The 13,467-nt window shown below is 38.3% G+C and overlaps 1 long non-coding RNA gene across 1 annotated transcript in view; it reads right to left on the minus strand.

Annotated features, from left to right (window-relative positions):
* Nucleotides 1-144: 144 nt before the first annotated feature.
* LOC131239911 (uncharacterized) overlaps nt 145-13,467 on the minus strand; it is a 91,140-nt gene continuing 77,817 nt past the window's right edge. Inside the window, exon 3 of the long non-coding RNA XR_009168481.1 lies at nt 145-238. This is a non-coding gene — a long non-coding RNA (uncharacterized LOC131239911). The remainder of the gene's footprint in view (nt 239-13,467) is intronic.

The following is a 13,467-nucleotide window of genomic DNA, read 5'->3' on the forward strand; positions in this document are numbered from 1 at the left end:
CCTATAACCTAAACCTAAACTTATAACCTAAAACCTAAAACCTAAATGTATTCTCAAATCTCTAAACCTAAACCTACACCTAATCCTAATCTCAACTCCCTAACTTAAACCTAAACCTAAACTTGAAAACCCAAACCTAAACCCGATCCCGAACCCGAACCCAATTTCCTAAACCTAAACCTTAACTAATTCTCAATTCCCTAAACCTATAGCTTATAACCTAAACCAAAACCTTAACCTAAACCTTAACCTAAACCTATAACCTTAACCTAATCCAAAACCTATGACCTAAAACCTTAACCTATAACCTATAACCTAAACTTACAACCTATAACCTAACAACCTAAACCAAAAACTTCAACCTTAACCTATAACCTAAAACCTAATGTCACGCCCCAGACTCGGTAACCGGACTCACAAGGAACCCGATGGCTGGTTCTGGCCGCAACAGCCTCTGTAGTACCCCATTCTCGGCTCCTAAGGTAGGTTCCGATCCTGGGATCCTACAAGGAGGATTTCTATAAAAGTATAATCATTTTCCAATATGAGCATACCCAAGATCATAGCAAGTAAATCTGAGAATAACAAAGGCACACATCGTAAAATCCACTATGAATTTGAACTTTTACAATCATCCATAAGGTCCAAAAGGACATAGATGAGAATAAAAGGAAAAGAGATAGAAATTAGCAACACTGGAGTCCTCACTGCTCAACTCTACTCCAACCTCTGCTGCTACGGCGGCTACCTAGAATCTCCTGCACGCATCAATCGTGCATAAGCTTATAGAAGCTTAGAGGGTGGTGTAAGTGTGTGACAATGGTGCACAGAAAAAAAGTAAGAGGTATAAGAAGAGAAGCATGATTAATGAGCATATCACTAGCCTTACCAAGGCTTACTATGAACGCAATGTAATGAGTAATGGGTGCCATACCAAGGCAATGCATGAATGGGACTTGTACAACCAATGCTAATGCGATGCAAGTAAGTCAGTAATCATATCTAAACCATAAGTCAAGTACATTTCCAATCATAAGGAAATCACCAGGGTCCATTACACTGCTGAATGACTGCCGCTTTGAGACCCTGCATAGTCAAACGAGTGTAAGAGACCTCATTACCCGCTTGTGGACAGCCAATCACCAGCAAGGCCTGACAGTAGCGGACCCATTTACTAGCTGGTCAGACTCAGCCTAGCAATGCCTCCTCACATCAGGTAGGTAAGGCCACACCCCTATCCAACTGACTACATGATAGTGGCAGTCACAGCCTAACGGTATAAGGCCCTCGTGCGCTCATATATTCCACCCGGTCACAGTGTTGGAGCAAATCCTTGGTACCATGAAAGTTTTAGGAATTTCACCCATGGGCATCCTATGCATCTGGTATGCTCAACTAATATTTTCGGTGTCCACCCATATGGCCATCTACGAATACCCCTGTGGAGGTAAGGCCCTGATGAAGTAAGGGCGGATATCCACAAGCTATGCAATGCCAGATGCATGAATCACACAATCACCCATACATCAATCCCAAGCATCCATCTCTCGGGGAGATACTAACATGTCCTACACAATGGTACAACCATGGCCAATCATACCTCAACTAAGCATGCATATGATGCGTATGGGAGTGGGCCATGAAGATGAATAGGGGTGTCAATGAGGTGAAGATGAACTCTCTACCTAACCATGAAGAGTCTAGGTACTTAACCAATTCTTCTTAAGGAATACAACCTCTAGTGGGGGCCCATATACCTGGGGTAGCCCACGAGACTAAGGAGAACAATGGTATGAGCCTAAATAGATGAAACGCGCCTAGCAAGGGTCTATGGTGGGCCTTTAACCACCCATAGAAGCCTATGGGCCTACCTTAGGGCCACCAATGTGGGCATCCAACCACAATTGGTCCCCAAGAGGTAGCCCATCTCTAATTGATCATGGATCAAGTCCCAAGGCCCACGCAACATCAGAAATAAGAAACAGGCAGCCATAATCATACCACAAACACTCATGTTGGGTTTCAGAAAGGCGGCCCAAGGCCTATCCAAAACATGGGTCCAAGGGAAACACACATAGCCCAACCTATATATACCACTGTGGGCTCATAGGGGAAAGGTTAGGGCCTAACATAAAGGCCACTAATCCCATATATTGTGGTGGCTTAGTGGGCAGCCCATTGCTCAAGCCACATGGGCAAATGTCATGCTCTTAGTCAAGTAAGTTGGGCCTACAACCCGACCCAAGTATTAAAGTTGATTTGGTGGGCAACTAAGGGCCCATCTACTTATGTAATCTGGCCCACTAACCCAATACAATAGTATGGTAAAAATGGCCCAAGAGTTCAATGGGCCTATCTGAAAAGTTCCAGCCCAATTGGGCCTAAAGAGTTCAACAACTAGCTACATTCATGGACCCGATTAAATTCAACTGTGGTGGGCCTCAAAAGTGCATTTATTAAGCCCAACATTTAAGGAACCAAAGGTATAAATTATTCCCTTTAAGATCTTCACAATGTGGTGGGCCTCACTCCTCAAAATTTTAGCCCAAAGGCCAAGCATAATTATAACAAGTTGCTGGATTTTTAACCCAACAAGTTTATGGGCCTTTTGGAGTCCAATAATTGTTTAATTTGATTAGGACATCAGCCCAAGTATTCCAGCTATCAATTTAAAGGGCCCCACTACATAGGGTTACATCATACGACACAAGGGAGTAGGTTGGCCACACTGCTAGACCAAAGTCCAGCAGGTAGCCCACATGGGGCATCCCATATAGGCCTAGGCGGTCCAAGACCTGGACGGCCTGGCTATACATACATCAAGGTAGGCTCCATGTACACTAAAGTGGGTCCCACAGGAGATGTACACATAGGTTACACCCTCCCTGCATGGGCCACCCATGGATAGGATGGCTGGGATATACAACACATCAAGGTGGGCCCATGAAGCAGGCTGGACGCCCTAGCCTGGGCGTCCCTGCCTAGCTGGACACTCCCGGCCCTACCACGGCCAAGTCAAATGTCTGTTGGGTCTAAAATTTTATAGAGTGATACTTCCATAGGTGGGTCACACCCTCACAAAATTTCAAAATTTTTGGACACTTAAAAATATTTTATTTTATTTAAATGAAATAGACTGTCCAGAAAATTGGACTGATCTGGACACCATATTGTAATGGGCCGGTCTAGCCACCACCATGGTGTGTACAGGTGTCCATTGGACCTAAAATTTTGTATCTAAGTCATAAAATGGGTGGACCACCTCTCTATAAATTTTTATGATTTTAGGATACCCAAAAGTATTTTAATTAATTTAAAGGATACAATCTGTATAGGGTGGAGTATTGCTGGAATATGACTGTGCTGAAGTTGGGTCATTCCAATGGGTGGGTCATGGGCCTCCAAAATTCTAGAAATTGAGGAAAAAGGTCTCTCATCATGTATACAATAACATAAAACCCAAAAATTTGGCCCGTCATCATCAAAATAATTTATGAATTTCAGTTTACAACAGTCTACATTGCTGGACTGCACAGCAGAAAATCAGGCTGACCACCCCTCTTGGCCCACCCTTTTGAATAACCAAATGGAGTCATTTGGGGCTGAAATTTGGTATAATTGTAGGTGGGGTCCACAAATTTAAGAAAAATATATTACATGGGACCAAACACCCCTCCAAATGCCCAAAAATCTGGTCTTAAGATGACCCAAAAATCTGTCCAAACCACCCCCAAAAGATAATTAAAAGGGAAATAAATCACCATTTTCTTAGGGTGGGGTCCACCTAGATGGGTCACACAACTCTCACACCCAAGCCCCTTCCAAGATCACCCATAATATCAAGCCCAAAGGCTGTCCAAAACATGACAAGAATATGGGGCAACAAGGTGGGCCATGACATCTAACCACTTGGGCCTAGTTGCATGGCACATTAAGTGGGCCACACATACATCAGATTTGTAAATGCTATAGTTTATATCCCTGTCTGTTGTCAAATTTGTGGTGCCAAAATCACTGTTATATATAACTTGCATAAGTGAAGCTCTCTCAAGGATCAACATTCATGAAAAAGCTAAGCTCACAACAAGCAAAGCTCACAAGTACAAGGATCAATCTTGAATGCAAGAACTGCTCACAAGACAAGACTCAAGCTACAAGACTTCAAGAAGAGTACAAGGCAGTTTGTAAAGAACTCAAGACACTTTCAAGATTGAGCTACATCAAGATTTCAAGATTGAACTACATCAAGACTTCAAGGCTCATACTTCAAGGTCACGATTTCCTAATGTTTCAATGTCCTTACTTCATGGTTGAGGTTTCACTGACCTTAGGTTGACCTTAGAAGTAGGTCACTTTGGATACATAAATCGAATGTTTATTTTACATAAGTTTGGTCTGTTCTTCGACTAGTCCTAGGCCTTCTTCGACTAGTCCTAGAGTTGCTTCGACCAGTTTAAGAAATTCCTCGATCAGTCGTGAGTTTGCTACAAATTTCGGATAAAATCTGTTAGGCTTCGACTAGTCCAGGAAACTATTCGACCAGTCGAAGGAACAGTGTCGACTGCATCTTCGACCAGTCGAAAATCTTTGACTCAAAATCCAGCGATGTTTTTCAGGTTCTTCGACTAGTCGAAGGTGACCTACGACCAGTCGAAGGAGACCTTCGACCAGTCGTAGAATGGTCAAAGCTTATCGCGCCTGATTTTTCAAATATCTGTTATTGCTTCGACTAGTCGAAGAGCTCCCTAGACCAGTCGAAGACGCGATCTGCTCACCTATAAATAGGGCACGAATCTCAGAAGAAATCATCGAATTAATTAATCCATTCAAGCCAATCTTCGTCGAACTTCTGAGAGATAATTATGTGCTCCATCTAAGCTAAGTGTGCTTATTTAATATTCTCTTTCCTTAGCTTTATTTAATTGATTTTGTTTCTGCTATTCCAATCTAATTTGATAAGAGGAATTGTTATTCCCTTTCTTTGGAATCAAAATCAATTAAGGCAAGCCCTATTTGGTTTAATTTAAAATCTATTAGAATTAGAACCATTGTAATTGAGTACTGGACATTGAACTTGGACATTCAATCATCTACTCTGATTTAGTTCTACCGGGCTACTACAATGAAGGAGATAATCAGGTATTTTACATTTAATTGTAAATTCCTTTCTGTTTTGGTTTCTTTCAAGATTTGCCAGAAAAATCTTGTTGTATTGGTTATCTGAGGAGAGCTAGGAAAACTCAGAAGTGGGTTTTTCCTAATTGTGTAAGCCCACAGACAAAGATACAATTGTAAAGGTTTTGGGTGAACCTGGGAAAACCTATTTTGTTAGTGAACGCTAATATCCCCTGTGTGAGGATATTAGGAGTGGAGTAACATTCTGTGTGGCTGTTGTTTAACAGTTGGTGAACACACAGGCGAACCACTATAATCCCTTGTGTTGTGGTTGAATGATTTATACTTCTAATCTTTAATTATTCTTTTATGGGATGTATGTATGGTGGTGAATGTTGTAATCAGTTAATTCAAGCATTGTAAGAATTTTGTAATAGTTTAGAATTTATTTTCTGTTATTCCTTTATCAGCTTGATATTCAATTTTCTTTAAAAGTTGTTCCAGCAAGGTTGCCCTGCCATTTTTATGGTGTATGGCTGTCCCTAGAACAATACATTTGTGATTACAATTTATTTCAATTCAGTTTGTATTTATTTCTGTATTCCTCTTTGGTTTGAGATTTGATACAAAGATCTTTCTAGAAATAAGGTTGTCCTACCATAAACTCTGGTTTTTGGTGTAAGGTTGTCCTGAGAACAACATTTGTATCAACCTCTCAAGATCTGAATTTTAAGGTTATTTTACTTTCTTGCATTGTGATTTATTTTGGCTATCATATTCTTTTTAATTTCGCTGTTATAAGTTTTATTTGGCATTGTCCTATTCACCCCCCCTCTAGGACATATAGCTAGGCCTTTTCAAGATTTACTATAAATATAGGAAAGAAAAGATGGAGAAGAAACACAATCCGGCCATGGGGTAGGGCCCCGCCACTAATGGGCCCTCCCAAGAATGAATCATACCCCTACAACTACATTGATTGTACATGCAACATAAAATCACTACATGCATGATCTATAATTGCTATGGATGGTTGGGATGCCATCCCAACATGATCTTTAGGGTTTAGATGACCTTAAGATGGAGTGGATCATCAAATACATCATGATGGGGTCCATGGAGAATGGCCCCATCATGGATCATGACATGCATGTAGGATGGACCAAGGGGCCACATCCATGGGATCAAATGGGATCCCCACCATGGATTGGTGGGTCTCATATGATCCATTTAGGAAGAAAAATAAGATCAAAGGGTAGAAAAGAAGATCAGAAATTATAATCACCCACCTTAATGGATCCCACTCTAAAGTTACATCAATCTTCTCTTCAAGCTCCAAGGGACATGTTTCAATGGGTGAGATGGATTGTTGAAGGTTAGATGGGAGGGAATTTGAGGGAGAAGGGGCTGGAGAAGAGAGGAAGATGGAAGGGAGGTTGCTGGAAATTCTAGCAATGGAGGGAAATGAGAGGGAGGGAGAGAATAAAGAGAGAGAAAAATGCCATTATTATTTTGTAAGAGAAGTCATCATAGCATAGGGAGGATATTACAATGTTTAGGCCTTTAGACTAGGCTTGGGTGGTGTTTGTTGAGATGGGTGGTGTTTCCATAGCATTTTTATGGTGTGTGTGTGTAGTGTGCATGGGGACTTGTGCCATGGGTGATGGTGGTTCACATGCATTCCACTTAAGTGGGCCACATGATCAATGGTCATATAATGAAATGTACACAACTTTTGATCTACATATCGGATTTATGCACAAAATGCGGTGTTGGAATCTCGGAGACGATGCGGTCACAATGACAGTGGTCTCGGGTCAATGTGAGTTGGTTCTACATGATCAAACTCAAGGATGACTGCAAACACTATCTGAGGGTCACGGGTCGGCAGAATTTGACCGGTAGGACCGTAGGACCAAAATGGATAAAGTGCATACCCACACACAAACATGCACACATGCTAACTTGGGACAGGTCTCACACTAAAACCTAAACCTAAAACCTAAATGTATTCTCAAATCCCTAAACCTAAACCTACACCTAATCCTAATCTCAACTCCCTAACCTAAACCTAAACCTAAACTTGAAAACCCAAACCTAAACATGATCCCAAACCCGAACCCGATTTCCTAAACCTACACCTTAACCTATTCTCAATTCCCTAAACCTATAGACTATAACCTAAACCTAAACCTTAACCTAAACCTAAACCTAAACCTTAACCTAAACCTATAACCTTAACTTAAACCAAAACCTATGACCTAAAACCATAACCTATGACCTATAAACTAAACTTATAACCTATAACCTAACCTTAACCTAAAGCTAAAACCTCAACCTTAACCTATAACCTATAACCTAAACCTAAACCTAAAACCTAAATGTATTCTCAAATACCTAAACCTAAACCTACACCTAATCCTAATCTCAACTCCCTAACCTAAATCTAAACCTAAATAGAAAACCCTAACCTAAACCCGATCCCGTACCCGAACACGAACTCGATTTCCTAAACCTTAACCTTAACCAATTCTCAATTTCCTAAACCTATAGATTATAACCTAAACCTAAACCTCAACCTAAACCTACACCTAAACCTATAACCTTAACCTAAACCAAAACCTATGACCTAAAACCTTAACCTATAACCAATAACCTAAACTTATAACCTAAAACCTAACAATAACCTAAATCTAAAACCTAAACCTTTAGCTAAAACCTAAAACCTAAACCTAAACCAAAAAACTAAATGTATTCTCAAATCCCTAAACCTTAACCTACACCTAATCCTAATCTCAACTCCCTAACCAAAACCTAAACCTAAACTTGAAAACCCAAACCTAAACCCGATCACGAACCCAAACCCAAACCCGATTTCCTAAACCTAAACATTAACCTATTCTCAATTCCCTAAATGAATAGCATATAACCTAAGCCTAAACCTAAACCTAAACCTAAACCTAAACTGTAACCTAAACCTATAACCTAAATGTATTCTCAAATACCTAAACCTAAACCTACACATAATCCTAATCTCAACTCCCTAACCTAAATCTAAACCTAAATTGAAAACCCTAACCTAAACCGATCCCGTACCCGAATACGAACCCGATTTCCAAAAACTAAACCTTAACCAATTCTCAATTCCCTAAACCTATATATTATAACCAAAACCTAAACCTCAACCTAAACCTTAACCTAAACCTATAACCTTAACCTAAACCAAAACCTATGACCTAAAACCTTAACCTATAACCTATAACCTAAACTTGTAACCTAAAACCTACCAATAACCTAAACCTAAAACCTAAACCCTTACCTAAAACCTAAAACCTAAACCTAAACCAAAAAACTAAATGTATTCTCAAATCCCTAAACCTTAACCTACACCTAATCCTAATCTCAACTCCCTAACCAAAACCTAAACCTAAACTTGAAAACCCAAACCTAAACCCGATCACGAACCCAAACCCAAACCCGATTTCCTAAACCTAAACATTAACCTATTCTCAATTCCCTAAATGAATAGCATATAACCTAAGCCTAAACCTAAACCTAAACCTAAACCTAAACTGTAACCTAAACCTATAACCTAAATGTATTCTCAAATACCTAAACCTAAACCTACACATAATCCTAATCTCAACTCCCTAACCTAAATCTAAACCTAAATTGAAAACCCTAACCTAAACCGATCCCGTACCCGAATACGAACCCGATTTCCAAAAACTAAACCTTAACCAATTCTCAATTCCCTAAACCTATATATTATAACCAAAACCTAAACCTCAACCTAAACCTTAACCTAAACCTATAACCTTAACCTAAACCAAAACCTATGACCTAAAACCTTAACCTATAACCTATAACCTAAACTTGTAACCTAAAACCTACCAATAACCTAAACCTAAAACCTAAACCCTTACCTATAACCTAAAACCTAAACCTAAACCTAAAAACTAAATGTATTCTCAAATCCCTAAACCTTAACCTACACCTAATCCTAATCTCAACCCCCTAACCTAAACCTAAACCTAAACTTGAAAACCCAAACCTAAACCCGATCCCAAACCCGAACCCGAACCCGATTTCCAAAACCTAAACATTAACCTATTCTCAATTCCCTAAACGTATAGCAAATAACCTAAGCCTAAACCTTAACCTAAACCTAAACCTAAACCTAAACCTATAACCTAAAACCTAAACCTAAACCTAAGACATAAATTTATTCACAAATCCCTAAACCTAAACCTACACTTAATCCTAATCTCAACTCCCTAACCTAAACCTAAACCTAAACTTGAAAACCCAAACCTTAAATCGATCCCGAACCCGAACCCGATTTTCTAAACCTAAACCTTAACCTTAACCTTAACCTTAACCTTAACCTTAACCTAAACCTTAACCTAAACCTGAACCTAAACCTATCTTAAGCTAAAACAAAACCTATGAACTAAAACCATAACCTATAACCTATAACCTAAACATATAAACTATAACCTAACGTTACCCTAAACCTAAAACCTAAACCTTGACGTAAAACCTAAAGCCTAAACCTAAACCTAAAACCTAAATGTATTCTCAAATCCCTAAACCTAAACCTACACCTAATCCTAATCTTAACTCCCTAACCTAAACCTAAACCTAAACTTGAAAACCCAAACCTAAACCTGATCCCGAACCCGAACCCGATTTCCTAAACCTAAACCTTAACCTATTCTCAATTCCCTAAACCTATAGCTTATAACCTAAACCTAAACCTTAACCTAAACCTAAACCTAAACCTTAACCTAAACCTATAACCTTAACCTAAACCAAAACATATGACCTAAAACCTTAACCTATAACCTAAACTTATAACCTATAACCTAACCTTAACCTAAACCTAAAACCTAAACCTTAACCTAAAACCTGATCCCTAACACGAACCCGATTCCTAAACCTAAACCTTAACCATATTCTCAATCCCTAAACCTATAACCTTAACCTAACCTAACTCAACTCCCTAACCTAAACCTAAACCTAAACCTTAAAACCAAAACCTAAACCACCAAAACCTATGAACCTAAACCTTAACCTATTCTCAATTCTCTAAACCTAAAGCTTATAACCTAAACCTAAACTTAACCTAAACCTAAACATAAACCTTAACCTAAACCTATTACCTAAAACCTAAACCTAAAACTAAAACCTAAATATATTCTCAAATCCCTAAACCTAAACTTACACCTAATCCTAATCTCAACTCCCTAACCTAAACCTAAACCTAAACTTGAAAACCCAAACCTAAAGCCGATCCCGAACTCGAACCCGATTTCCTAAACCTAAACCTTAACCTATTCTCAATTCCCTAAACCTAAAGCTTATAACCTAAACCTAAACTTAACTTAAACCTAAAACAAACCCTTAACCTAAACCTATTACCTATAACCTAAACCTAAACCTAAAACCTAAATGTATTCTCAAATCCCTAAATATATACCAACACCAAATCCTAATCTCAACTCCGTAACCTAAACCTAAACCTAAACCTGATCCCGAACCCGAACCCGATTTCCTAATCCTAAACCTTAACCTATTCTTAATTCCCAAAACCTATAGCTTATAACCTAAACATTAACCTAAACCTAAACCTATAACCTTAACCTAAACCAAAACCTATGACCTAAACCCTTAACCTATAACATATAACATAAACTTATAACTTATAACCTAACCATAACCAAAACCTAAAACCTAAACCTTAACCTATAACCTAAAACCTAAACCTAAACCGAAAACCTAAATGTATTCTCAAATCCCTAAACCTCAACCTACACCTAATCCTAATCCCAACTACCTAACCTAAACCTAAACCTAAACTTGAAAACCCAAATCTAAACCCGATCCCGAACCTGAACCCGATTTCCTAAACCTAAACCTTAACCTACTCACAATTCCCCAAACCTACAGATTATAAGCTAAACCTAAACCTCAACCTAAACCTTAACCTAAACCTATAACCTTAACGTAAACCAAAACCTATGACCTAAAACCTTAACCTATAACCTATAACCAAAACTTATAACCTAAAAGCTAACCTTACCCTAAACCAAAAACCTAAACCTTTACTTATAATCTAAAACCTAAACCTAAACCTAAAACCTAAATGTATGCTCAAATCCCTAAAGCTAAACCTACACCTAATCATAATCTCAATACCCTAACCAAAACCTAAACCTAAACTTGAAAAGCCAAACCTAAACCCGATCCCGAACCCGAACCCGAACCCGAACCTGATTTCCTAAACCTAAACCTTAACCTATTCTCAATTCCCTAAACCTATAGCTTATAACCTAAATCTAAACCTAAACCTTAACCTAAAACTAAACCTAAACCTATAACCTATAACCTAAACTTAAACCTAAAACCTAATTGTATTCTCAAATCCCTAAACCTAAACCTACACTTAATCCTAATCTCTACTCCCTAACCTTAACCTAAACCTAAACTTGAAAACCCAAACCTTAACCCTATCCCGAACCCGAACCCGATTTCCTAAACCTAAACCTTAACCTATTCTCAATTCCCTAAACCTATAGCTTATAACCTAAACCTAAACCTAAACTTGAAAACACAAACCTAAACCTGATCCCGAACCTGAACCCGATTTTCTAAACCTAAACCTTTACCTATTCTCAATTCCCTAAACCTATAGATTATAACCTAAACCTAAACCTCAACCAAAACCTAAACATAAACCTTAACCTAAACCTATAACCTTAACGTAAACCAAAACCTATGACCAAAAACCTTAACCTATAACCTATAACCTAAACTTATAACCTATAAGCTAACCTTACCCAAAACCTAAAACCTAAACCTTTACTTATAACCTAAAACCTAAATGTATTCTCAAATCCCTAAACCTAAATCTACACCTAATCCTAATCTCAACACCCTCACCTAAACCTAAACCTTAACTTGAAAAGCCAAACCTAAACCCGAACCCGAACCTGATTTCCTAAACCTAAACCTTAACCTATTCTCAATTCCTTAAAGCTATGGCTTATAACCTAAACCTAAACCTAAACCTTAACCTAAAACTAAACCTAAACCTATAACCTATAACCTAAACCTAAACCTAAAACCTAATTGTATTCTCAAATCCCTAAACCTAAACCTATAGTTAATCCTAATCTCAACTCCCTAACCTAAGCCTAAACCTAAACTTGAAAACCCAAACCTTAACCCGATCCCGAACCCGAACCCAATTTCCTAAACCTAAACCTTAACCTATTCTCATTTCCCTAAAACTATAGCTTATAACCTAAACCTTAACCATAACCTAAACCAAAACCTTAACCTTAACCTAAACCTAAACCTAAACATATAACCTTAACCTAAACCAAAACCTATGACCTGAAACCTTAACCTACAACCTATAACCTAAACTTATAACCTATAACCTAACCTTAACCTAAACCTAAAACCTAAACCTAAGCCTATAACTTAAAACCTAAACGTAAACCTAAAACTTAAATGTATTCTCAAATCCCTAAACCTAAACCTACACCAAATCCTAATCTCAACTCCATAACCTAAACCTAAACCTTAACTTGAAAACCCAAACCTAAACCCGATCCCATACCCGAACACCAACCCGATTTCTTAAACCTAAACCTTAACCAATTCTCAATTCCCTAAACCTATAGATTTTAACCTAAACCAACACCTAAACCGTAACTATAACCTTAACCTAAACAAAAACATATGACCTAAAACCTTAACCTATAAACTATAACCTAAACTTATAACCTATAACCTAACCATAACCTAAAACCTAAACCTAAACCTAAAAACTAAATGTATTCTCAAATCCCTAAACCAAAACCTACACCTAGTCCTAATCTCAAGACCCTAACCTAAACCTAAACCTAAACTTGAAAAGCCAAACCTAAACCCAATCCCGAACCCGAACCCAAACCCGATTTCTTAAACCTAAACCTTAACCTATTCTCAATTCCCTAAACCTATAGCTTATAACCTAAACCTAAACCTTAACCTAAACTTATAACCTATAACCAAAACTTAAACCTAAAACCTAAACCTTAACCAATAACCTAAAACCTAAATGTATTCTCAAATCCCTAAACCTAAACCTACACCTAATCCTAATCTCAACTCCCTAACCTACACCTAAACCTAAACTTGAAAACCCAAACCTAAACCCGATCCCATACCCGAACACCAACCCGATTTCCTAAACCTAAACCTTAACCAATTCTCAATTTCCTAAACCTATAGATTATAACCTAAACCTAAACCTCAACCTAAACCTACACCTATACCTTAACCTAAACCAAAACCTAT

The sequence above is a fragment of the Magnolia sinica genome, chromosome 3, assembly GCF_029962835.1.
Source record: "Magnolia sinica isolate HGM2019 chromosome 3, MsV1, whole genome shotgun sequence".
NCBI lineage: Eukaryota > Viridiplantae > Streptophyta > Magnoliopsida > Magnoliales > Magnoliaceae > Magnolia > Magnolia sinica.